General features: G+C 35.1%; 1 protein-coding gene across 2 annotated transcripts in view; it reads right to left on the minus strand.

Annotated features, from left to right (window-relative positions):
• CNBD1 (cyclic nucleotide binding domain containing 1) overlaps positions 1-25,708 on the minus strand; it is a 563,418-nt gene that overhangs the window by 343,505 nt on the left and 194,205 nt on the right. The window lies entirely within an intron of this gene.

Raw genomic sequence — 25,708 nt, forward strand, 5'->3', positions numbered from 1 at the left:
CAGCTACTATTGGGTGTGCAGTAGACACCAGATCTGAAGGATAATAAAGAACTGAAAGAAAAAATTCTATACAGCTAGAGCAGTATGAACAAGGTTTGTGTAATAGGATAGAATGTTTGAGAAATTGAAAAATAGACAATTTGATGGAGTATAGTTAGTTAAAGAGGAATGATGTCAATAAGGTTTGGAGAGGTGAGTAATAACCAAACTTGCAAAGGCTTATGAGGCCATGATGGAAAGTTTCCATTTTTTTCCCCCATTTGTTAAGGAGGCATTGGGAAGTTGGAGAGGAGATAATAGCAGGAACGGATATTCTTGGTACCATGTGCAGAGAAAATTGGAAGGGCACTACACGGGGTGTAAAGGGTAAAGTTAAGAGCTATTGCATTGACCCAGATAAGATTTCTTGACTGGAGAGGAGGTAGTAAGTTAGACATGAACCAATTTGAGATATATTATGATATGGAAAGAATAAGATTTGAGGTATATTCAAATATAGAAAGAAAATGGCTTGCTGATAGACTTATATGGATATGAATAAAATAAATATCAAATATGACTATCTTCTATTTCAAGCTCCCAGATTAATATCATTTACTGAAACTGGGGACCAGATGGGAAAGATAGATAATGTGCATGAGAGAAGGAAAGGAGCACAGATTTAGGCGGCAGGAATTAAAATTGAGCCTGGTAATTCAAAGATCTATGAGACGTTTAAATCAACACATCAAAAAGGCAATGAAATATATCACTTTGGTACACAAAAATTTTTTAAAGTGCATATAAGAAATGAGAATTGAATAGCAAAGGAATATAGACAGAGAAGAGATTCAGGACAAAATTTACAGCTCAGTAGATAAAGAAAAAACAGCAAAAGAGGCTAATAAAAATGACCAGTGAGTTAGGAAAATGTCAGAGAAATAAGTGGGAATGGTGTTCCAAGAAAAGAGATTTGGGATTCATCTAGAGTTGGCATTTCGAAAGGCAAAGATAATCTAAAGATCGTGGCACTGGGCAATAAAAGTGTTTGCAATAATGAGCTGGATACAGAGGGTAACAATGATAGGAGGACCTGATGGATAGTGAGAAAGTAAAGTAATCAATTCATTGAAGGTATTGTGAAACATGAATATTTGCAGCAAGGAAGCCTCTGTAGGATTTAAGCAATGTCTTTGGCCTTTGAGAGATAGTAAGTAGAAAGTAAAGCCTACTTGTATCATTTCAAATGTATTGGATCCATGTTCTGCGTACCTATGCCATAAGCTCTCTAGTGGGAACTCCTATCTTACAAACTATTTCACATGTCGAAATACCGTGTATATGTGCCTTTCCACTTCATACAACTCTGTAAACATGTGTGGCTATTTTTTCATGTCTATAGTGTGGACTCCTCTTTCCACTATTCTTTTTGAAGGAAAGCCTTAAGAACTAGGAGCAACTTTAAAATCTATTTCCTGTCATTTATATTAGTTTCTGTCAAACATAATGTAAATAATTTGAAATTGGTTGATATTAACATTAAATACAAGAGTTCTCACTGTGGCTCAGCAGGTTATGAACCCAACTAGTGTCCATGAGGATGTGTGTTCCATCCCTGGCCTTGATCAGTAGGTTTAAGGATACAACATTTCTGTGAGCTGTGGTGTAGGCCACAGAGGCAGCTCAGAACATGCATTGCTCTGGCTGTGGCATAGGCTGCCAGAGGCAGCTCCAATTCAACCCCCTAGCCAGGTAATTTCCATATGCTTCAAGCAAGACCCTAAAAAACAACCAAAAAAATGAAAAATAAATGAAATGCAGTGGATGTCATAATCTGCACAGTAAACAGAGACAACATAATAAATACATATGCCATTTTACAATCCTTTGGAAGTTTTTGGAAACAAAAGAATAGTGCATTAATTAATGTCATGACTGCATATATTTCATAGTTTTTATTGTTGCTATTGTATTCTGTATTTTTTTTTATGAAGTGAAAAAGAAAACTGTATGCCTGCAAGAGATGTGTTTTTGGAAAGCCAATGTTTATACATACATTTTCTAATAGCATTTATTGATGGAGTCAATATATTAGTCATTACATATCACCTTGGTAGAACAGATTAGGTTAAATTATAATTAAGAACCAAATAAATTAATTCATGCTGCAGCCTTAACCTTATGATTACTTTCTTCAATTGCATCATAGTATGTTTTAACTTTATATTAGAAGCTGATTGCCTATTTCTTGTTTTGAAACAAATATGAAGGAAATATGCTTACCTAGAGGGCAGCCTCCCAGAGTGAAGTGGTTAGCAATAAGAATCTTATTCATTATATGTGAATGAGAACATGTGTGTTATTGTGTTGGAGAGGCACAAGTGGCAGTCACAAAGGATATCCAAAAGCTCTTCGGTAAATTGTGATCATTCACTACATGCAAACAGATTTCTATAAGTAGATGAAGAAATTCAAATACAAGAGTACTTGCCAAGGTCCTTCTCTAAATGGAGCTAGAAAATAAGAATTAGCAGATAAAAAAGCAGTCTTTCAGAGATGAAATGAAATTGAATTAAAAAAGGTGAGATAGAAAGAGTCAAGAAATAGCCATTGTATATATCCAATGCCTTGCAATGTAATAAATCACTTATGTACAGTTAGTGCAGGGCCAATGTCCATAGGAAACAATACTTGGTTGTGCAGTAAAAAAGATCAACATCATACACCACATTAACAAAAGAAAAGTCAAAAACCACATGATCATCTCAATAGATGCAGAAAAAGCATTTGACAAAGTCCAACGTCCATCATGATAAAAACTCTCACGAAAGTGGGTATGAAGGGAACATCCCTTAACATAATCAAAGCCATTTATGACAAAACCACAGCAGATATAATACTCAATGAAGAAAAGCTGAAAGCCTTCCCACTAAAATGTGGAACAAGACAAGGATGCTCACTCTCACCACTGTTATTCAAGATAGTGTTGGAAGTCCTAGACATGGCAATCAGACAAACAAAAGAAATAAAATAATCCAAATAGGAAAAGAAGAGGTAAAACTGTCACTGTATGCAGATGATATGATACTGTATATAGAAAACCCTAAAGACTCAACCAAAAACCTCTGGAACCAATCAACAAATTCAGCAAAGTAGCAGGATATAAGGTTAATATTCAGAAATCAGTTGCATTTCTGTATACTAACAATGAAATATTAGAAAAGGAATACAAAAATACTATACCTTTTAAAATTGATTATGTGTGAAAATAGAATGTGTACATGTATGTGTAACTGGGTCACCATGCTGTAGAGTAGAAAAAAAAATTGTATTGGGGAGATAACTATTAAAAATAATAATAATAAAAAGAATAAATTAAAAAATTGCATCTCGGAGTTCCCATCATGGCACAGTGGTTAACAAATCCGACTAGGAACCATGAGGTTGAGGGTTCGGTCCCTGGCCTTGCTCAGTGGGTTAACGATCCGGTGTTGCCATGAGCTGTGGTGTAGGTTGCAGATGCAGCTCGGATCCTGCATTGCTGTGGCTCTGGTGTAGGCCGGCAGCTACAGCTCCAATTGGACCCCCAGCCTGGGAACCTCCGTATGCCACAGGAAGTGGCCCTAGAAAAGGTAAAAAGACAAAAAAAAAAAAAACCCAAAAATTGCATCTCAAAAAATCAAATACCTGGGAATAAACCTGACCAAAGAAGTGAAAGACTTATATGTTGAGAGCTATAAAACATTAAACAAAGAAATTAAAGAAGATGTAAAGAAGTGGAAAGAACTTCCATGCTTTCGAGATGGAAAAAAAAAAAATACTGTAACAATGGCCATACTACCCAAAGCAATCTACAGATTCAATGGGGCAATCCCTATCAAATTACCTACGACATTTTTCACAGAACTGGAACAATCCAAAAATTTATATGGAACCACAAAAGACCCAGAATTGTCAAAGCAATCCTGAGGAACAAAAACCAAAACAGGAGGCATAACAGTCTCAGACTTCAGGCAATATTACAAAGCTATGGTAATCAAGACAGTGTGGCACTGGTATCAAAACAGACAGACAGACTAATCTTACAGAGTGGGAGAAAATAGTTTCAAATGATGCAACGGACAAGAGAGAACAGAATGGAGAACCCAGAAATAAACCCAGACACCTTTGGTCAATTAATCTTCGACCAAGGAAGAAGGAAAATAAAATGGTAAAAAAGACAGTCTTTCCAGCAGTTCGTGCTGGGAAAACTGGACAGCCTCATGTAAATAAAACTGGAACACACCTTCACACCATGAACGAAAATAAGCTCAAAATGGCTTAAAGACTTAAATGTAAGACAAGACACCATCAAACTCCTGGAAGAGAACATATGCAAAAACATTCTCTGACATCAACCTTACAGATGTTTTCTCAGGTCGGTCTCCCAAGGCATCAGAAATAACAGCAAAAATAAACCAATGGGAACTAATCAAAGTAACAAGGTTTTGCACAGCAAAGGAAACCACAAAAAAAAAAAAGACAACTTACAGAATGGGAGAAAATAGTTTCAAATCATGCAACAGACAAGGGCTTAATCTCTAAAATATACAAGCACCTTATACAACTCAACAGCAAAAAAGCCAACAACCCAACCGAAAAATGGGCAAAAGACCTGAATAGACCATTCTTCAAGTATGATATACAGATGGCCAACAAGCACATGAAAAAATGCTCAACATCGCTGATTATAAGAGAAATGTAAATCAAAACTACCATGAGATACCATCTCACACCACTCAGAATGGTCATCATTCATAACTCCACAAACAACAAATGCTGGAAGGGGTGTGGAGAAAAGGGAACCCTCCTGCACTGGTGGTGGGAATGTAAGATGATACAGCCACTATGGAGAACAATTTAGAGATACCTTAGAAGTCTATACATAGAACTAACATATGACCCAGCAGTCCCACTCTTGGGTGTATATCTAGACAAAACTTTCCTTGAAAAAGACAAATACACCCATATGTTCACTGAAGTACAATTTGCAATAGCCAAGACATAGCAACAACCCAAATGTCCATCGACAGACGAATGGATTAAGAAGATGTGGTATAGATACACAATGGGATGTTGCTCAGCTATAAAAAAGAATGACATAATACCATTTGCAGCAACATGGATGGAACTAGAGACTCTCATACTGAGTGAAGTAAGTCAGAAAGAGAAAGACAAATACCATATGATATCATTTATATCTGGAATCTAATACCCAGCACAAAATGAACCTTTCCACAGAAAAGAAACTCATGGACTTGGAGAGTAGACTTGTGGTTGCCAAGGGGGTGGGAGAGGGAGAGGGAGTGGGATGGACAGTGAATTTTGGGTTAATAGATGCAAACTATTGCCTTTGGAATGGATAAGCAATGAGATCCTGCTGTGTAGCACTGGGAACTCTGTCTAGTCACTTACAATGGAGCATGATAATGTGAGATAAAAAGGGTGTGTATATATGTGTGTGTGTGTGTGTGTGTGAGAGAGAGAGACTGTGTCACCTTGCTGTACAGAAGAAAATTGACAGAACACTGTAAACCAGCTATAATGGAAAAACATAAAAATCATTAAAACATAAAAAAAAATCAGCTCACTTGCGTGAAAATCTAATTCTAAACTAAGGCACTCAAATTAGGGTGCCCAAAGAGCAACTAGTGAAAAAGTGACATCCTAAACTCTGTAGAGAGATTTATATGTGCATGAGGAATTTTACCTCATGCACAGATTTTTACCAATAACCTTTTCAAAAATTACTGAGTTGTATGCTGAAAAGAAATTCTAAGAGTAGCCTGCTTTTTTGAGCATTAATAACATTGATTATGAATATGTAATGCCTTCTTTATCATGGTTAAATATTACGAACTTTTATTCCTACATGTGATGTCAATGTTGCATTTTTCTGATTTTTTTCATTTATTTTGCCCTGAACTAAGAGGTACAGTGCACATTTTCTTTTCTTTTTTTTTTTTTTTTTTTTTTTTAAGTAATTGAGAGTGTAGGAGTTCCCGTCATGGCTCAGTGGAAATGAATCCAACTAGGAACCATGAGGTTGTGGGTTCGATCCCTGGCCTCACTCAGTGAGTTGGGGATCCAGCGTTTGCCAGGAGCTGTGGTGTGGGTTGCAGACACCCTTGGCTCTGGTGTTGCTGTGGCTCTGTTTGTTGCTGTGGCTCTGGAGTAGGCTGACAGCAACAGCTCTCATTAGACCCCTAGCCTAGGAAGCTCCATATGCTGCAGTTGTGCCCCTAAAAAGACAAAAAAAAAAAAGAGGTTAGATTAACTTTCTGTGTTAAAGGGAATTAGATAAATGTACATATGTTTCCTGGTAAAATAACCATGTTCTACCTGCTTTATCAATATAATATTAATTTAGCACTTATTACAAGCCAAGTACTCTACTGGCTACTTTGCAAATTCATCTCCACTTGTAAGTTTAAAGTGAGTTATTATCCCTATTTTACAGTTTAGGAAACAAAATTAGAAAGGTTAATTATCTTGCCCAGATGAGTGCAGGTCCATAAAATTTGAGAGGTCAAGCTATTAACAATACATTATTTTTCAATTCTCTATCATGGGATGCTGCAAATGCGTGGCTGTTTCCACTAGACTGTCCTTATCAGGCTGCTTCACCCATTCCTAAATACTGCCAATGGCTCACCTGGAACTCTTCTCTGAAGACTTGTATTTGACAGGCATGAGCCAACTTGTCCAAAGATGCCCAGGTGGTCTGTATCTACTCTCTGCCTGGGGCAACTCTTGGTCAATACCTACCTTCTTTCCTCCCGGAGAGAATAATCTTAGTGCAAATATGCTTCAGAACCCCTGTGAAATCAGGCTGAAATGTCCAAAATTTCCCGTCTTCTTCTCTCCTGGCCTACTTATCTTACTCCATTACAGGCTTTCCCTAAGAACTCTAGTTCACAAAGGAATTCCTTTTTCAATCTTTGCTGATAGGAAACCTGTCCTAAGACAGTTGATGCCAGGAAGTAGACTCAAATGATAGGACTTTAAAATCAAATTTCTCATTAGTTAAATAACAATGACGACCCTATCATTTGTCACGGTGGAATTTGGTAGTCTCTAGCATGATGAAGCAGGACAATTGCTGAGACTTTCACTGTAGTTGATCCAGGACAGGATATAGGTTACAGATGGTATTAGCTCATTTGGTGTCTTGGCATTTCATAGATACAGGAGAAAATGTAACTAAAATTAGTGTGCAATTGAGTATTTCTGAGAGCTACTAATATATTAGAAAGAAATGACAGGCTCCAATCATTCAATCAGCAATTTAAAGCAAAGTGTGAGAGTCACAGTACGTCCTTGGCAGGGTTTAAGGAAACAGTCATCTACTACAGCTAATTAATTATAGGACTTAACTGTAAAAGTAACAGAACATCAGAGAATGCTGAATTTTCACCTAGGCCATGCTCACATACCAAAATTAGAACTTATGAGAAAAAGACTGGGACCTTGAAGTTTGGGATGTGGATATTTGTATGGCTGCAGTGAAGCAATGTGCATCTCTAGGTTACCCTGAGTCTTCTGAGCTGGAGAAATACTCCATTTCCCCTTGACAATATTAAGAACAGCTCTTATTCCTTAAAGACTATGAAAAGGCCTCAAAAAAATGTCTTATAGAATAATGCTTGCCATCTTTAGTGTTGCCCACCTCTTCTTCTGTCTACCAGTGCAACCATGGGTGTCAAGTCTCATGAGGGGCAAATAGCCTGATAATAGATGAACTGCTGAGCCCATTAAGGGAGAATGTGATTTTATGATGAAAGAATTATAAGATATAGCTGGTTTTTCAGTAGTTTTGGAGGAGCTTAGCCTGGAAATGGATCCTGAGAATTGAACATTTTTTTCATGTTAAACTGGATAGAAGAAATCCTGTCAGAAATAGGTCATTCTCCCATGACTCAGAATTTAACTCCCTAGCAATGGCCCTTAAAGGCACTTTAATACACAAGAAGCTCCACTAGAAGATCAGAGAAGGAAGTGGCCTATATTAAATACAAAAGAGATTTCGGAACTCCGGAAGTAAAAATTAAAAGGCTCGGATAAGTGATCATGCTGGAGTTGATCCTTTATATAAGACCAAAACATCTTCACTTGATGCTGTTTTCAGGAGTGTCCATGACACCTTCTATTTATCAGAGTAGCAAGGAATGCCTTCATAGGGAAGCACCAATATTTTGGAGAATTTTGTAGTATAGAAACAAAGCTGCAGTGGAGAGAAACAAAGGCTCCTTGCTATTAATAAAGACAATGGCTTTCAAAAATATTAGAGACCATGTGGCATCATTTAATTGTCAGAGATAAGGAGAGAGTAATTACCTTTTTAGGAAAAACAGTGTAAATGATTCACAGATCTATGGAGATGGCAAATAGAGCATGATGTTCCCTGAGCAAGGGTAGATGAGCAGTCACCAAGAGTATAGTTTAGTAATAATCAACAACGATCAAGAATGGATGAACCAAAGGCTTATCAGCTCCCTCAATAGAAATTTAGTCCTTTGTCCAATTCTCAGCCTTGAATCAGTTCTCAGACCAAGACTGCATTGACTGAAGGAGAGGCCAGATGTGTTTGAAGAATACCCAGAAGTACCTTGCCAAATGCCTACAGAAGAGTTCTCCCCTAGTCCATCACCAAAGAGGCCCTGCAAAGAGGGAAGTGTTTTCTAGGTTAAGGAGAATACTTACATTTTTCAAAGGCTGGTAGACATAGGATTAGAGCTAATAGTGATATTATAGGATCATATAATAAATGGAGTCTTAGCAGAGGTTTATTTCAGTCTTGCACTGGGTCCATGGGCCCACGTGGTGGTCATTTCCCAAGCCCCTGAATGAAGTTTTCAAGTGAACATACTTGAGCAGCCATCAGAACTTTTACACTGATTCCTTGGCCAGTGGTATAAGGATGTTTGTTGCAGGGAAAGACAAGTGTAAGACCCTGAAACAGATAAAATTTATAATTCAAATATATATGTATATATCAAATCCTGGAGTTACTTGCAAAGCTTAGTTTTACCCACTGAGATGCAGAGGTGGTGGTCCTCATCATATCTCATTTACTTCACCTGTCTGTCACATGCAAATATAAAAATAAAATAAATCATCATGAATGAGATTGGACCATTGAAAATTCCACTATGTGGTGGTAGCCCTAAAGCAGCTAACATGTCAGATGTGATATCCTTACTGGAATGGATTCTTTTTTGCCCTGGTATGAGATGTGAAGCTATTGATCTAGCAAATATGTCCTTTTCTTCACGTCAATTATTAAGATTAGAAAATGTTACATTCTTGTGTAATGGATAACATATATATTTTATTATGTTCTGACAAAAGACTAATTTTAACCCTCTGCTACAAGATACTCCAAAAAGACCTGGATCATCTGGATACTGGACAGAATATCAGATATGCCCATTGTATTGTATACCATGTAAAGGTATTATATCAACTTTACTTAATGAGCAGGTAGTGGCATGCACTCTGGATGTCCTGATCAGATACTCGCTCCAGAAGACAGGAGATATCTGCTATATCAGTAAAAGTTTCAGGAGTTCCCTGGTCTGGGGCATGCTGAAACAATTTAGCATGTAAAAGGCCAGTTATCACACCTTGTGTCACCAACTACAAAGAACTATTTGGTAAACCTCTTTGATCTATTTTTTTTAGGTGTTGCAGAAGGTCACTTTCAAGTGGAGGCAAGGAAGAGTATGGAAGCAGGTCTAAGCTGCCCATATGCTTAGGTCATATTCCAGAAGTATAAATTTCTGCATAGAATCTCTAACAAGCTCCAGCAGGGTTTTCACAGGATGGTACCTAATATTATAAAGCAAGTGCCTGCCTGCAACAGAGATCTATACACCTTTTGAAGGTACTGTTACTGTACCATAGCCCCAATCAAGGCCTGAAGACAGTGGTGAGGAGACATCCTCCCAATGGGCAGAGCTTCAGATAGTGACTTTTGCTCATCCATTCTTTTTGCGTGGAGAGAAAAGTAGATACTAATATAAACAGATTTATTAACAGTGACAAATGACCTGATTCATCAGATGGCTGGAAGAAGCAAAATGGTAATATCCTGGACAAGGAAGTGGGGGAAGAGGCATAATGTAAACAAACTGCAGAAGAGTACTACTTTTGTTCTTTTCCATGACCATTCTCTTTAAGCCTGTCTAGCCCAGGATTCTGTATTTAAAAAAAAAAAAACCCTTTGACTTTAATGTTTTCCTCCCAGTTCAGGTACACTAATACAGCTCTATATTATAATGATATTTATGTGAATTGAATTATAATAAATATTTTTTATTTAATCAGATATTAATTTAAATATAGAGTACTCATATTTCTTAACCAGAGTGTGCCAAGTCTACTTTATACAAAAATATTATCCTTCAATCTCCATGCATCAATACACTAAATATCAACCAAAGGATACTCTGTCACTGCATGTAAATTTGATTTGCCCTTTAGGGTCTCTGAGAAAAATCCCAGAGATATGATGTACCACCTTCTACTGCTGGATATACTTAGAGTATTATCTCAGCCTTTATTTATCTTCCTCTCAACAGGAAATAATATCATATAATTTACAAGAGGTGATATATCATAAATTTCATATCATCCTTTCTGCATCTTCATATACTCCAGGTTTTACTGAAATTAAATCTAGTTTTGATTATGTATTTAGATAAGCCAAATACATTAACACTTTCAGTTTAAAACATTATGCATAGCACAAAAAACTCTACCTAATACTCTACAATAATCTATCTGGGAAAAGAATATGAAAGAGAATGGATATGTGTATATGTACGACTAAATCACAACTTTGTAAATTAACTGTATTTCGACAAAACTTAAAAAGAAAAAATAACTACCATATGATCCAGCAATCACACTCCAGGGCATATAGCCAGACAAACTTTTATTCAAAAAGATACATGCACCCCCTATGTTCATTGCAGCACTATTCACAATAGCCAAGACATGAAAAAAAACTAAATGCCCATTGACAGACGAATGTATTTTAGGAAGATGTGGGACAGGAGTGCCTGTTGTGACTCAGTGGTAATGAACCCAGCTAGCATCCATGAGGATGTGGGTTTGATCCCTGGCTTTGCTCAGTGGGTTAAGAATCTGGCATTGCTGTGAGCTGTAGTAGAGGTCACAGAAATGGCTTGGATCCTGCACTGCTGTGGTATAGGCCTGCACCTACAGCTCCGATTTGATGCCTAGCCTGGGAACCTCTGTCTGCTATACCTGTGGCCCTAAAAAAATGTGGCACATATATACAGAGTGGAATACTACTCCGCCATAAAAAAAACAAAATAATACCATTTATAGCAACAAGGTTTCAACGAAAGATTCTCATACTGAGTAAAGTCAGAAAGATAAAGACAAATAACATTTGATGTCACTTATATATGGAATCTAAAATATGGCAGAAATGATCCTATGTACAAAACAGAAGCAGATCATGGACAGGGAGAGCAGGCTTATGGTTGCCAGAGGAGAGGGAGGAGGAAGTGGGAAGGACAGGGATTTGGGGGTTGGTAGATACAAAATATTACATTTGGAATGGATAAGCAATGGGGTTCTACTGTACAGCACAGGGAACTATGCCCAATCTCTTGGGGGTACAACATGATGGAAGATGGTATGAGAAAAAGAATTTATGACTGGGTCACTATGCTGCACAGCAGAAATTGACACAACATTGTAAATCAACTGTACTCTAATAGAAAAAATTTTAAAGATACTATATAAGCAGAATAAAGTGGAGGATATATTAAAGTAACATTTTGCCAGCTATAGATAGCAGCATTTTATCAAGTGCTTTCTTGTTATATATGAAGGCCTACATTTTGTTCCTATAGAAGTCATACAAGTTGTTTGGCTATAGTATACACTAAAGGATTAAAGACACTGAAACACAGTAAGAGTATTTATTTCATTGTAAACCAAGGTAAGCTATTAAACATCCTCAAACAAACCAGAAAAGCCTGTATCATAAATATAGGAATGGATTACAGATTAAAAAAAAGTTAAGAAGTCTCATACATATGAAGAAGGAACCAAAATTCAAAATATATGAAGGAGATAAAGAAAATTAAAATGATCCAAGACCCCAAATTATAACTGCCTTAATATACATATAGTGAAGTTCTTACGGTTTTCCTCCCCTATGCTCTACAAAGCTCCTTTAATCTGTGGGAAATTTGGATAGTAAGTTACCTTGAGTGTTGGTTCTTAAGAGATATGTTTCAAAAATGTACACAAAGCAATAGCCATGATCCAGACTCACTAATTCATAACGTTTCAGATTGAGTCTAGTCATTAGTGTAATTCAAAAACTTCACAAGAATTCTTTCATCACGTATACATCTATCTAATCATCACATTGTACTCTTTAAACATAATTTTGTCAGTTATACCTCAATCAAGGTGAAGAAATTATCCATGAGTGTTTCTGTTATACACCCTTACCTGAGAATTACTGATTATTTGAACAAATGAAATTTGTTTACTCAAGTCTAAGCTCCGAACCCTATTTTTCATAGAATACAAAACATTTTTAACAAGATCTTGTTTGAAATCATAGCTTAAGATTTTACTTTAAACATATTCAATATACTTTAAAAACTAGCTGGAAGATTAGGCAGGAAGCTTAACAACCACACATATGATATAACTTTTGTGGGAAAGTATGATTGAAATGTCAGTTCACCTAGACTCAGGGATTACAGCTGTGGGGAAATACTTATATGCAAGATTCTTATGTCACTAAAAGAAGAGAGTTCTTTTATCAATTAAAAACTATTTATTATTCCTACAGTTATATAAATATCATCATATGATTTCACTTTTAAATGAAACAAATAAATAGAGGGATAAATGAGTATGTTTTTGAAAGAGATAATGAATATAGCTAAAAAAATTGATAGCAGAGATATTAAAGGAATTCAAATTGATCAGTTCTGTGAGTATTTTTCAGAGTGTGGGTTGGATTAAGCTATTCATAGGAAAGAGAAGTCTGGGTTTTCCCAGAGGTCAGATTCAAGTCTAGACTTGTTCCTTTGGGAATACATTCCAGTGACATCAACACCAAAGTGCTGAAAGACAACTAAAAGGAAGTACCCTAACAAAATAAAATTTTAAGATGCAGTCATTCATCAAATATTTAGTGCATAGACACTATATAATAAATTAGGTAATAAGGATATTAGTATTATGATGTGGTTTCTACCTTCCTGAAGTTTATGTTTTTACAGATAAAAGAAATCCAATATTTTCAAACTAGAGTAAATAGTGGTATTAAAAAAAAAAAACTGAGATGCTAAAATAGAGAATAATGGATGTTGGAGATAACAATTTTAGAGGAGTTGTTGGAAATGGGTTCCCTGCAGAGGAAATATTTAAGCTGAGATGTAAATGAAGAATGTGAAAGTCAAAAAGACCAGAATGGACAGCATCCTGAAGTGGGAATATGCTTTCTTTGTGCAAGAAATGAGCAAAATGTATTTTGCTTGAACTGTGGAGCAAGGGGAATGTTGTTAGGAAATGAAGGGAGAGATGGCAGTAGAGAGTTAACACATTTTCTTATAAGCAACAATTAGAAGAATTACTCTAAGTACAATCAGAATTCAGATTTTGGGGCGGGGGCTTAAACCAAGAGTTTAGTTTTGTATATACTATTTTTGTGATATTAGTGACATGAAACATAAAATACATAAAACCAGGAGCATCTCAGAATACAAGAAAATCTATCTTCAGAGTATGGGTGTAGGAAAATGAAAGCCAGAAAAAACATTCAGGGAAGTTGAAGAAAAGGACAGATAAATATGGCTTGCATTTCTGTCACAGAAGCTAAAGGATAAGAAGGGAATGGAATGAGGCTGGAGGAAAAAAACAGATGTGAAAAAGGAATGAAAATGTTGCAAAAGTCAAGATGGCTCTCATGTATCAGAAATATAATAGTTGTTATTTTATTAGAACCTCAGTGTATTTGCTATAGAAACATCTACCATTTGTCTCAAATGTGAACAGTAGAAATCACTCACATTTAACTCTAATGCAGAATATGATTGGGGAACATCGGAGAAAGAACTGCTGCCCAGTAACAGATTTTATAGGGTGATGAGTTGTCAAGTGACAGCTCTGTCAAATATATACTTTGCCTTTCGTTCCATTTGGTAGATCAAATTATTTAAGTATATGACAAAGTAAAGAAATTTCCCTGCTGACAAAATAAAAACTGCATTGACAGTGATTCTTCTCCTGAAAAGATACCGGGACCTTATCTGAAGGTCAGAAAACAAAAGGAAGCAAACTAGACCTCAGCTTCATTAGGCTTAGGGCTGGCATCCAAAATATGGACCATACATTTCATCTTCAGTGTCCAAGATCCAATCTAAAAAGGTCTCAGCCTGAATGCCGAATCTATAAGGATGAAGGCATAGTAGCCATACTCATTGCTGAAAAGGTAGTCCTGCTTTTGTCCTGGGGTCGGGGAAGACTCTCTAGATTGAAACAGGGCATGTACTCTAAACAACTGAACAAATTGTGAAGGTCCCAGTGAAAGAGCTTGGTATCCAAGGGTAACAAAGGAAGTAAATCAAGGTTTTTACAAAAATATAGGGTAATTCCATGTCTATGGCATCCCTGGCTATTTGGATATCTATAGTACATCTAAATCATTTTCCACCTATTTGTTATGGTATACTCAGTAAAATACAAACCTGAATTTGTGATGCTTTTATTAATGTCCCTATTAATTTTAGGAGAAATTTAAAATAAATATTCAGGATATTCATCTATTATCAAAAAATATGTCCTTTTAAAAGAAAAGTTTTTCACAATCTTGATTTGGCCAAAAATGAGTGCATTTGGCTTTAGATTTAGAACCCACCATTTTGTCATAATTTAAATGAACTGCTTAAGAGATAATTTTACTATCTCTTAAATAGTCTAATATGTATCAATAGATTTTCACAGAAACTAACACAAAAATAAATAAATCATAACAATTCGTATCTGATGTGACTTTTTCAAAACATATTTGAAAATGATTGTTTCTGACATATTCTATCATATAATAAAATTGTTATTTTTATTTTTCGAAATCTATTTTAATTTGAAATTCATTTTTATTTTCATTTATAACAATTGGTATCTAATGTGATTTTTTCAAAAAGTGAAAACAATTATTTCTGAGACATTCTATTGTGTATTGAAAATTTTTTCGGTCTTTAAAATCAATTATATATCACTGCTGTACTTCTAAAGGAAAAATAATGTAAAATCAAGTATAAAAAAATTCCATACAATGGAATAAAAATTACTAAACTAAATCTATTACATGAAAATTCTTTACCTGTGTAAGGATGGTTTTATGACATAAAATTATAGAATTACTTAGTAAGGCATGACTTCTATAATAATTATATTTCATAAACCAAGCAAATAGTATTTTTTGTTTGTTTTTGTTTTTTATCCTTTTAGGGCCACACGCATGGCATATGGAGGTCCCCAGGCTAGGAGTTGAATCGGACCCACAGCCGCTGGCCTATACCACAGCCACAGAAATGCAGGATTCGAGTATTTGTTTTTTATATTTCCATTGGGAGAAAATAATGCTTAATTTCATGGCCAATAAGAATTTTTACATTAATCATAGCATAAGTTAAAAGCAGACAAATATATACAAGGAAAATATTAGACCAGAGCACTGTCTCTCTTTTCTTGAGTTCTTATTTTGGATGGATTTCCAGCTTAGCGGGTGTTCTTGGTGTCCTCCACAGTCCATACTAACACTTCTATTATCATCACTTCTCCATTCTCCTGTGAAGTACCTTTTCCTTGGAAATTAAACACAGATCTTTATTCCATCTTATTGGTCTCCTCAAACAATTCATTATGCCTCCACCTCAATTTCTGAATATTGGACTTCAAATGCCCATTTTTCTTCTCCATCCCAAATTCTGCCAGCATTCTTGGTATTTCTAATCCATGGAAGAAAAGTCATCCAATCATCTATTTGTGCTTATCTTTGCCCTTCTCATTTCCATTGCCTTAATTCCCACTAATTCCCATAACCATTCTTGAAACTTTCCATCATTAAGAAGTATATATACACAATGGAATACTACTCAGCCATAAAAAGGAATGACATAATGCCATTTGCAGCAACATGGATGGAACTAGAGAATCTCATACTGAGTGAAATGAGCCAGAAAAACAAAGACAAATACCATATGATATCACTTATAACTGGAATCTAATATCCAGCACAAATGAACCTTTCCACAGAAAAGAAAATCATGGACTTGGAGAAGAGACTTGTGGCTGCCTGATGGGAGGGGGAGGGAGTGGGAGGGATCGGGAGCTTGGGCTTATCAGACACAACTTAGAATAGATTTACAAGGAGATCCTGCTGAATAGCATTGAGAACTTCGTCTAGATACTCATGTTGCAACAGAAGAAAGGGTGGGGGAAAAAATGTAATTGTAATGTATACATGTAAGGATAACCAGACCCCCTTGCTGTACAGTGGGAAAATAAAAAAAAAAAAAAAAGAAGTGCTCTAGTTCTGAAATATTTAACTCAAAGACCCCAGCTTCAGACTTCAACCGCCACATATTTTTGGTTCTGCTTTTGCTCACCAACTGACATTAAATTTGTCTTTTGATCTTGCTGGGGCCACAGTCCTTGACATTTATATATTCCAATTGGCTACTTATCCAAAGGTGCATGGCCCAGAATCATGCACCTTTAAATCATGGCTTTTCAGTAGACCTTCAATTATTTTCTCTTTTCCATTCCTTTTCTTTCTCACTCTCCACACTTTTCCTTGGAGACCACAACAATCCTGTGGCTGGCTGCAAATAAAATCTCTATCTGTATGTTTGCAAATATTTACCTTTATCTCAGACCTCTCAGAAGAACTATAAACCTACCTACCTAACCATTTCCAAACCTAAACTTGTATTTTCCCAACTTTGTTCTTTTTAGGATTTTATTTCAGTAAATACTATCACCTTAAAACCAATTGCCTTAAATTAAACTCCTGGGCATTTTCCTCAGTTCTGTGAGTCTGTCTCTCCCTATATTTTTGTTATCTATCGTTTGACAAGTACTGTTGCCAATACATGTCAAATACTTTTCAAATGTATCAACTGTTTACATAACCACTAATTCTAAACCATTTCATATAATCACTATTTCTTATTTGGGTTACAGACACCTCATAATGAGTAGAGCTATTTGCGACCTTACCCACAACAATACTTTATCCACGCTATAATTAAAATAGCTTTCTAATACACAAATCTAGGCAGATAACTTCTCTATTAATGACATAAAATGTGGATTCCTAGAAACCCCACTATCCCATCTCCTATATTTCAACATCTCCACACATACACTATGTCTGCTCCTATGTGAGGGAAACCCATGTTCCATTTGTCTCCTTAAGGATCTCAAAGTATCCTCTCATATCAAGTTTGCCCTCACCAATTGATTATATTCAGCATCATATAAAAACTCTAATCTTTTGATCCCACTATCCTTTCAGCTACCTATAACAGAAAATTACTCTCAAAAGTACTGTCTCAACGCTTCTTCCACTATCGTCTTGATTTTTTAATTTTATTCCACGTGGATAAAGAACATATTCTATCAGACATTAACGGATGATTTTAACTGACTTCTTAATAGCCTAGCATGTCCTATCTTCATGAAATTCTGCATGCACTTGAAAAGAATGCTGATTCTGCAGTTGTCATGCGTAAATGTCAAAAAAATGGAGGTGATAGAGTAGATAGACTTTCATGCAGTCAATATCTTCACTGACATTTTTTCAGGCTAATTTCCTGATAAATGTGTAAACAATTATAAATATATTTTTTCTATGTTTCCCTTTTAGTTCAATTCATTTTTTTCTTCAAGTACTTTTAGAGTTGTAATATTATATATTTATAATTGTACTTTCCTGAGATAATTACCTTTTTATATTTGTGATTTTTTCTCCAGTAATTCTATTTTTTTCCTGCAATGTTTAATTGACCCACAACAGGTATTTACATATAAAAAAAAGTTAAAACTTTAACATACATTTTACAAATATATTTTCAATTTTGTTTGCCTTCTTTTTTAACTGAGGAAACACTAGTTTATAACATCTATTTTCATATATACAAAATTATATTTTAACTTCTGAGTACATCAGCATAGTCAGCAGGAAAAGCATAATTTCCATCTCTCACCACGCAATTTACCCATTTTTCCCTTTCTTTCTGGTAGTGACCAATCTGTTCTATGTATCTACGTGTATGTTTTTGTTTCTTTTTTTTTTTTTTTTTGAATTAGGTTGTTTTTGGATGTTTAGTTGTATGAGTTCTTTGAGTATATATACACATGTATATATACTCAAAGTATATAGCATGCAGAAGTTCCTGGGCCAGGGACTGAACCCACACCACACCAGTGAGCTGTGCCACTGCAGTGAAAATGCCTGATTCTTAACCAGTTGCACTTCAAGGGAACGCCTTTATTTTATTTATTTTTTTAAATACGCTGTGCATAAGATTGAAATCATATGGTATCAGTTTTCTCAGTCTGACTTAGTTCACTTAGCATAATATCCTCGAAGTCCATCAAAGTTGTTACAAATGGCAAGATTTCATCTTTATTACTGAGTAGTATTACTTTGTGTGTTTGTATGTATATTATGCATATGTATACACATACTATAGTTTCTTTATCCATTCACTCATAGATGGGCACTTAAGTTTTTCCCATATTTTGGCTATTTTAAATAAAGTTGTGATGAAATAGTGGTGCATGTATTTTTTGAGTTAGTTTTTTTGTGTTCTTTGGATAAATAGCCAGAAGTGAGAGAGCTGAGTCACATGGTAGTTCTATTCTTCTTTTTTATAATGATTTTTATTTTTTCCATTATAGCTGATTTACAGGGTTCTGTCAATTCTCTGCTGCACAGCAAGGTGACACAATCACTCATACACATGTACATTCTTTTTTCTCACCTTATCATGCTCCATCACAAGTGACAAGACATAGTTTCCAGTGCTGTACAGCAGGATCCCATTGCTTATCCATTCCAAAGGCTATAGTTTGCATCTATTAACTCCAAATTCTCAATCCCTCCTATTCCTTCTCCCTCCTTCTTGACAACCACAAGGCTGTTCTCCATGTCCATGAGGCAGTTCTATTCTTAATTTTTTGAGAAATCTCCATACTGTTTCACATAGTGGCTACACCAATTTACATTCCCACCAACAGTGTGCAACTGTTCCCTTTTCTCCACATCCTCTTCAACATTTGTTATTTTTTGTCTTTTCGATAATAGCCATTCTAACAGGTGTGAGGTGATAACTCATTGTGATTTTAATTTGTACTTCCCTAGTGACTTGTTATGTGGAACATCTTTTCATGTACCTTTTGGCCACCTGTATGTCTTCTTTGGAAAAATATCAACCTAGAACCCCTCCCCTTTCTTTAATTGGGTTGTTTATTTCTTTGTGTTTGAGTTGTACAAGTTATATTTTTTGGATATTAACCTTTTATTAGATATATGATTTGCAAATATCTTATCCCATTTAATAAATTGCTTTTTCATTTTGATCACAGTTTCCTTCACTGTGTAGATACTTTAGAGTTTCATATAGACCCATCTGTTTATTTTCTCTTTTATCCTCCTTTCCTTTGGAGTCATCCACAAAAACATTGTTAAGACAAATGTCAATGAGGTTATACTTACATTTTCTTCTAGAAATTTTACAGTTTTAAGTCCTACATTCAAGTTGTTAAGTTATTATAAGTTAATTTTTTTTGTATGGTGTAAGATAGTGGTCCAGTTTCATTTTTTTGCATGTTGCTGTACAGTTTTGCAAACACAATTTGTTGAAGGTATATTTCTTTCTTCACTGTATGTTCCTAGATCCTTTGTTATGAATTCATTGCCCATATATGTGTTGGTTTATTTCTAGGCTCTTAACTCTATTACATTGGTCTCTGTGTCTGTTTTTCTGCCCATACTATATTATTTTGATTATTATATCTTTGAAATCAGGAAGAGTGATACCTACAGCTCTGCTCTTTTTTTCTCAGGATTTCTTTGGTTACTTGGAAGTCTTTCACTTTTAGGATTTTTTTTTGTTCTATTTTTGTGAAAAATGCCATTTGGATTTTGATAAGGATTGCGCTGAATCTGTAGATTGCTTTAGGTAATATGGACATTTTTAAAACATTAATTCTTTTACTTTAGGATTTTTTTTTGTTCTATTTTTGTGAAAAATGCCATTTGGATTTTGATGAGGATTGCATTGAATCTGTAGATTGATTTAGGTAACATGGAAATTTTTAAAACATTAATTCTTCCAATTCATGTGCACAAAATATCTTTCAATTTCTTTCAACAATGTCTTAGGTTTTCAGTATACAGGTCTTTCCCTTCCTTGGTTAAATTTATTTTTTGTAATTTTATTCTTTTTATTATGATCACAAATGGGATTGTTTTCTTAATTTTTCTTTCTGCTAGTTTGTTGTTAGGTTTTGTATATTGATTTTGTTTCCTGTAACTTTATTTATTTATTATTTCTACTAGTTTTCTTTGGGGAGTCTTTAGAATTTCTCAAGTCATAATGACTGTTTAGAGTACTTTCCTTTCCAATTCATATGAACTTTATTTCTTTTTCTTGTCTAATTGCTCCAACTAGGACTTCTAATACTATGTTAAATAAGAGTTCCAAGAGTGAGAATCCTTGTCTAATTCCTGATCTTAGAGAGATAGTGTTCAATTTTTCACCTTTGAATATTATTTTAGCTGTGAGTTTGTAATATATTGTCTTTATTATGTTGAGGTACATTTCTTCTATACTCATTTTATTTGAAGTTTTATCATAAATGGGTGTTGGATTCTGTCAAATGTTTTTCCTGCATCTATGGAGATAATCATATGATTTTTATTACACATTTTGTCAATGTGGTGTATCATGTTGATTGATTGTGGGTGTTTTACCATCCTTACATCCCTGGAATAAATACCACTTTATGATGATGTCTGATTTTTTAAATGTATTGTGTTGGGTTAGCTAATATTTAGTTCAAGGTTTTTGCATCTATATTCATCAGAGATATTAGTGTATAATTTTATTTTTTGAGTTTTCCTTGTCTGGTTTTTTCATCAGGATAATGTTGACTTTGTAAAATGAGTTTGGAAGTGTTTCTTTGTGTTTGATTTCTTGGAAGAATTTGAGAAGGGGGTATTAAATCTTCTTTGAATGTTTATTATAATACACCTGGGTAGCCAATGGTTCTTAGACTTTTGGGGTAAGTTTTTGATTACTGTTTCAAATACACTACATTATTTTCTTTTTTTTCATGCTTCAGTATTAGAAGGTTGTATGACTTTAACAACTTATGCATTTCTTCTATGTTATCCAATTTGTTGGCTCTGGCTGTTCATAGTGTTCTCTTTTTATTTCTGTGGTACTCATTGTTATTTATCCTCTTTAATTTCTGATTGTATATATTTGAGCCTTTTTTCTTTTTTTCTTAGTGAATTTAGTTAAAAGTTTGTCGATTTTGTTTATATTTTCAAAGAACCAGCTGTTAGTTTCACTGATCTTCTCTATTGTCTTTTTTAGTCTCTATTTCATTTACTTCCAGTCTTATTTTTATTTTTTCCCTTCCTTCTAGTGACTTAAGGCTTTGCTTGTTCTCTTTCTAGTTCTAGATGTAAGGTTAGACTGCTTATGTGATATTTTTCTAATTTCTTGAGGCAAGCCATATAATTTTGATATATATGAATTTTTATTTTCATGTCTTCAGATTGTTTTTAGTTCTTCTTTGATTTCTTAGTTGGCTCAATAGTTGTTTAGTAGCATGTTGTTTAGTCTCCACATATTTATGTTTTGTCCAGCTTTATTTCTGGGTTGATTTCTAGTTTTATACCATTATGGTCAGAAAAGATCTTCATATAATTTCAATCCACTTTAGTTTATTTAGATGTGTTTTGTGTCCCAACATATGGGCTACCCTTGAGAATGTTTCATGTTCATTTGAGAATTATGTGTATGCTATTGCATCTGGATGGAATGTTCTGTATAAATATATTACATTCATCTGTCTAATATTTCTTTTAAGGCCAATGTTTCTTTATTGACTTTATGTCTGGATGATATAAGTGGGGCATTAAAGTACCCTTCTTACTGTGCTGCTGTCAATTTCACCCTTTAGGTCTGATAATAATTGGTTGATATATTTTGATGCTCCTATATTAGGTGCATATATATTAATATATTATTCCTTCTTGGTGGATTGTCCCCTTTATTGTTGTATAATTTCCATCTTTGCCTCTTATCCATTTTGGTTTGAAGTCTATTTTGTCTGATATAAATTTGGCTACACCTGCTTTCTTTTGTCTGCCATTTTCTTAGAGTTTGATATCCCACCTTTTAGATTATTTTGTCTTTAGAACTGAAATAAGACTCCTGGAAACAGCATATAGTTTTTGTTGTTGTTGTTGTTTGTTTGTTTGTTTGTTTGTCTTTTTAGGGCTGCACCTGCTGCATATGGAAGTTCCTGGGCTAGGGATCAAATCAGAACTGTGGCTGCTGGCCTACACCACAGCAACAGCAGTGTGGGATCTCATCTGTGTCTGTGATCTACACCACAGCTCATGGCAATGCTGAATCCTTAACTCACTGAATAAGGCCAGGGATTAAACCCACATCCTCATGGATAATAGTTGGATTTGTTACCACTGAGCCATGACAGGAACTCCTGGCTCTGTTTTTTTAATCCATCCAGCCACTCTAGGTCTTTGGTGAACTCAATCCATTTACATTTAAGGTGATTATTGATAGATAATGATTAGTTCTGCCATTTTGTCTTTTGTTTTCTTGTTGTCTATATCTCAGTTGTTTCTTTTTCCTTGTGTTTCTGATGACATTTTAATGTAGTGGGTTTTTTCCTATGATGTTTTTCTTGGTTTCCTCTTTTTCATGTTTCATGTCTCTGCTACAGACTTATGTTTTGTGGTTACCACGAGGTTATATAAACATCTCACAGATAATAGAGTCTTTTTCTGCTGATAGCATATTTTCTTCATTTGTCTATATAGATTCTATCCTTTTCATCTTCTCTTTTTATGTTTCTGTTGTCTCAAATTATCTTGCTTTATGTTGTGGTTCATTACCAGATTGAAGATGTTTTGCTATATGTTTCTCTTTAACCTTTATGCTATAGTTAATTGTTCAACAACCTATTATGACATGAAGCTGTAGTTTATGATTTGGAGTCTCTATTTGTCATGTCACACAAAGTTTTGTACTTTTTTCTTTTTGTTTTAGGCAGAAAAATTCCTTTGAACATTTTTGGTAAGACAAGTCTAGTGGTGATGAACTCCCTAGCCTCTGTTTGTCTGGGGAAGTATTTCCTTTTCATGCCTGAATGATAATATTGCTGGATAGAGTATTCTGTGTGAAAATTTTATCTTTCGGTATTTTTTTAGAATGTCATTTCACTTCTTCTTGGCCTGTAGAATTTCTGCTAAAAAAATTGATAGCCTCATGGGGATTCCTTTGTAAATCACTGTCCTTTTTCCTGGGCTGCCCTTAAAATTCTTTATCATTGACTTTTGACAATTTTGATATAATGTGTCTTGAAGAAAGTCTTTTTGCTTTGAGATAACTAGGTGCTGTTTTGTCTTCATAGACATGTATCCAGTTCCTTCCCCAGGTTTGAGAAGTTCCTAGCTATTATTTCTTTAAATAAACTCTCTGGTCCCTTTTCTATCCTTCTGGGAGGCTCATTACCTTTATATTGCCTTTCCTGATGGACTCGAATAATTCCTGTAGAATTTCTTCATTTCTTAAAAAATCTTCATTTGTTTTCCTCTTTTACCTGAATCATTTCTAGATTTCTATCTTCAAGCTTGCTGATTCTCTCTTCCATAAGGTCTGGTGTATTTCCAGTTTAGTATTTCTATTACATTTTTCTTCTCATTTGTTGAGCTTTTCAGTTCCAAAATTTCTGTAAGTTTGTTTGATTAGGGTTTCAATCTCTTGGCTAAAGTTTCCTTCTATTTCTGAGCTGACTTTTTGTATTTTCTCTTTCTTTAAGAGTTTTTTTAATTGAAATACGTTTGATATAACTTTTGAGTTTTCTTGTAGCTCACTAAGTTTCTTCATGACAACTATTTTGATTTCTCTATCAGTTAGATTGCAAATTTCCATGACTTTAAGTTTAGTTCCTGGAGAGTGGTCTTTATCCTGTGCGTGTATCATATTGTTTTACCTAATTTTTTTAATGGTGCTTAATGAGTTGTGTTCCATTGCTGGTACATTTGAAGTAGGGAAAAATTTTCTTATATAGGTAAAATTAAAAAAAAATTGCTTTAATTCTAACAATTCAACGTTTGTAATTAGATGCTTTTCTTTTCCTCCTCAGTAGGTGGCACCATAGCACAAGTTTTGGGTTTCTCTTACCTGTGCTTCCTCTGGTTATTATTGAGTCTGCACTTTGAACCCTCCACCACCCCTGCCAGAGATGCTGCTGGTGCTGTTGTTGGAACTGCTTGTGCTTCTGGGATTACTGGTGACTTACTGCAGCCAGTGTCACTATTGCCATTGGCATTGGATGGCACCTGTGCTGCATCCAGGGTTTCTTGGATTCCAGGCACTGCCATTACATTTTGGAGAGGGAGAGGTTGCAGGAGGTAGCCCGGATTACAGGGGTCTCCGCCATTCCTGAGTTGTCAGGTTTACGGGCACTGCTGCTGAGGGAAGGGGGCTAGAGTCATAAGCCTGTCAAGGCTGGAGGGACCTGAGTCTCAAGCCCCACTGCCATTGCTTTCTAATTCCTTGTGGTTGTAGGCACTACTATTGCCAGGAGACTGGAGTCATATGTACCACTTTTTCTACTGCTATTTGGTTCTCTGGGGTTATGGGCTCAGAAGCCAATGCTAGGGAGTTGAAATCATGGGTACCACCTGTAGTATTCCCCCATTCCACCACCTCCATGTATTCCAGACCACCCACCTTCAGATATACAAATGTGTGGATCTATCCAGCATCCTAATGTTTTGCGCAGAGGAACCTTTATTGAGTTATGGATGTTATACTAGGTGTAGATTAAAGGGGAGAGAAGAAGGGAGCTTCTCATGCTGCCATGATGTTGATATCATAATACTGCTTGTTTTTAACTCTAGAAGTTTAATGTGATTTTGCTTGGAATCCTTATCTGTTAATTCATTATGATTCTGTTTTTCCTTTTGTTCTTGAATATATGCATAATAACTTATTTATTATTTACAACATCTGTATTGTCTTAAGAGTTTCTATTGATGGGTATTTTTATTGAGTGAATTTTTCCTGCTACTTTATGCCTGTTAAGATTTTATTGTGTGCTTGGAATTGTGTTTTATACATTGCAGATACTCTGGATTTATTTTTCTCTGAAACGTGTTGAGGCTTTGCTCTAATAGGTGGTCATATTAAAAACGCAAAATCTACCTCCTGCAATAGGAAGAAAATTTCTGTTCATTTATTTCTTCCTGCTGCTGATTTTAGTAAAACTGGAACCCTCTCTACAGGCATAGTTCAGTAAGAAAACAAAGATTTTGGTAGACTTACTATATGGACTTTGAGGCTCA

The sequence above is a fragment of the Sus scrofa genome, chromosome 4 (assembly GCF_054392235.1).
Source record: "Sus scrofa isolate SSC_HxYL_T2T_F1_AM1 chromosome 4, Sscrofa_HxYL_maternal_Yorkshire_Landrace_v2.0, whole genome shotgun sequence".
NCBI classification, from domain to species: Eukaryota; Metazoa; Chordata; class Mammalia; order Artiodactyla; family Suidae; genus Sus; species Sus scrofa.